General features: G+C 46.1%; 1 pseudogene; it reads left to right on the forward strand.

Annotated features, from left to right (window-relative positions):
* The first annotated feature begins 585 nt into the window (after nt 1-585).
* LOC137758166 (ADP-ribosylation factor-like protein 2-binding protein pseudogene) lies at nt 586-1,181 on the forward strand (annotated as a pseudogene).
* Nucleotides 1,182-2,757: the final 1,576 nt, after the last annotated feature.

Raw genomic sequence — 2,757 nt, forward strand, 5'->3', positions numbered from 1 at the left:
CTTTATTCCTAGATATTTTATTGAATCAGTAATTTAAAATCGTCCCACAAAGAAAACTTCAAATCCAGATAGCTTTACCTGTGAATTATAGTGAACATTCACAGAAAATAAAATTTCATTCATACACAAACTATTCTAGAAGTTTAGAAGTTTCTACTCTCAGAAAACCAAAGCTATCCTCCTCAACTCATTTCATGGAATTAATATGACCCTAACCCCCAAATCTGACAGGATCCACATAGGAAAATTAAGGGCCAATCTCACTTACGAACACAGATATAAAAAATGCTAACCGAAGTATTATTAAACAAAATTTAGGATCCTATGAAAAGTATTATTTAAAAAATTTAGGAGCGTCAAGCTTAGTAAGGCCTGGTAGGGCTTAGAGGCCCGGCTGGCTGCAGCCGGGGAGTCTGAGGCCAGGGCGTCGTGCGCAGGCGCTACTGGGCTGGGCCGTAAGCCGGCCGCAGCCTCGGCGAGGCCTTCCCGATGCCGGTTGGGGCTCTGCAGAGCAGAGCGGAGACTGCGCCTGGGCCGCGGGCGGGGTAGCAGGCCAGTGGGCCAGCTCCCTCGCGCGCGGTGGATGCGGCCGCGGTGATGCATGCCCTAGAAGAAGAGAGCTTCGCGCTGTCCATCTCTTCCGCCTCTGATGCAGAATTTGATGCTGTGGTTGGATATTTAGAGGACATTATCATGGATGATGAGTTCCAGTTATTACAGAGGAATTTCATGGACAAGTACTACCAGGAGTTTGAAGACACAAGAGAATAAGCTCACCTACAGACCTATTTTTATAGAATCTATTTCTTTGGTAGAAAAGTATATAGAAGAACAGCTGTTGGAGCAAATTCCTGGATTTAACACGGCGGCTTTCAATTTTACAGCACCATAAAGATGAAGTGGCCGGTGATATTTTCGACATCCTGCTCACGTTTATGGATCTTCTGGCTTTTAAAGAAATGTTTCTGGACTATTGAGCAGAAGAAGAAGACCGGGGACTGGGCTTAAGCAGCGGTTTAGTGGTGACTTCATTGTGCAAATCATCTTCTATGCCAGCTTCCCAGAACAATCTGTGGCCCTAGGTCCCACCTCCAGGTAATGGGATCTTTCTAGACATCACCAGCCCAATTGACTGGGAGAGGCTTTGGCTAATAATGTCAGAAGAATACATCTTGGAAAGACTGACTCTGTTCTGCAACTCTTCATTAATGTTAAGTACTGATGGGTCAGAAGAAAATTAGCTGACCTTCCTGGGACACGTTCTTGTCTTCAGTAACCCTAGTACTCCTCCCCGAGTAGACACCTCTCTCAGGAGCTTCTGAGTCTGGCTCCTGCATCAAGCCCAAGTCCAGCATTCCACCTGGGGGGCACTTCCCCAGCATACATGTTGGTGTGTCCATGTTGGAAGAACCCACCATCATCAACTGTCTTGGCCCAGCAGGCCTTGCATGTCCCACGAGACTTTTTGTGCACTCACAGCTTTTTATATGGGTCAGAGTTTCAGTCCTGCAGTCTCAATGGGGTTTTTGACTGGGAGTATTTATCTAGGGTTTAACTCAAGCTAGCTGCCCATCTCAAGATTTTTGAAAATCCTACTATCACAGTTCATCTTGGCTGTAGGAATCAACTTAGAGAGATTTCCTTTACCTAAAAGGTACATGTGAAAATCAATTCCTGGTCTTACATGTACAGTCCTTGTATCACTTTCTGCTGGTCCTGATGTAGTCCCATTGTTTCTATAACTCTCGTTTACGTGTATTTTTTAAAATAAATTTATTTATTTATTTATTTTTGGCTGCATTGGGTCTTCGTTGCCGTGCACGGGCTTTCTCTAGTTGCAGCAAGCGGGGGCTACTCTTCGTTGTGGTGCACGTGCTTCTCACTGCAGTGGCTTCTCTTGTTGCGGAGCACAGGCTCTAGGCGCACGGGTTTCAGTAGTTGCAGCACACAGGCTCAGTAGTTGTGGTGCACGGTCTCCACAGTTGTGGCTCACAGGCTCAGTAGTTGTGGCTCGCAGGCTCTAGAGCACAGGCTCAGTAGGTGTGGCACACAGGCTTAGTTGCTCCGAGCCATGTGGGATCTTCCCGGACCAGGGATCAAACCCGTGTCCCCTGCATTGGCAGGCAGATTCTTAACCACTGCGCCACCAGGGAAGCCCGTTTACGTGTTTTTGGAAAAATATTTTTATAGATGAATACTCAGGCTAACCTAATGGATATAATCTTAGAACTTCCATGATTACCCACTTCAAGATCAAAGTATTGGGGCTTCCTTGGTGGCACAGTGGTTGAGAATCTGCCTGCCAATGCAGGGGACACGGGTTCGAGCCCTGGTCTGGGAAGATCCCACATGCCGCGGAGCAACTAGGCCCGTGAGCCACAATTACTGAGCCTGCACGTCTGGAGCCTGTGCTGCGCGACAAGAGAGATCGCGATAGTGAGAGGCCCACGCACCGCGATGAAGAGTGGCCCCCACTTGCCGCAACTAGAGAAAGCCCTCGCACAGAAACGAAGACCCAACGCAGCCATAAATAAATAAATAAATACATAAAATTAAAAAAAAAAAAAGATCAAAGTATTATATGCTGTGTGCTTTTTGGCTTTTAGTGCTATGAAAGCAAAAATGCTTTCTATGTTGGTGTTCCTATTTTACTGGGCACCAATGAATGTATGCTGGAAGTGGTCTAAAAGGTTTCCTTTTCTTAGAGCATGTTAGTATTTGTGCAGGTTTGCTTAAAACCCTTTCTTTGTAAATCAG

The sequence above is a fragment of the Eschrichtius robustus genome, chromosome 2 (assembly GCF_028021215.1).
Source record: "Eschrichtius robustus isolate mEscRob2 chromosome 2, mEscRob2.pri, whole genome shotgun sequence".
NCBI lineage: Eukaryota > Metazoa > Chordata > Mammalia > Artiodactyla > Eschrichtiidae > Eschrichtius > Eschrichtius robustus.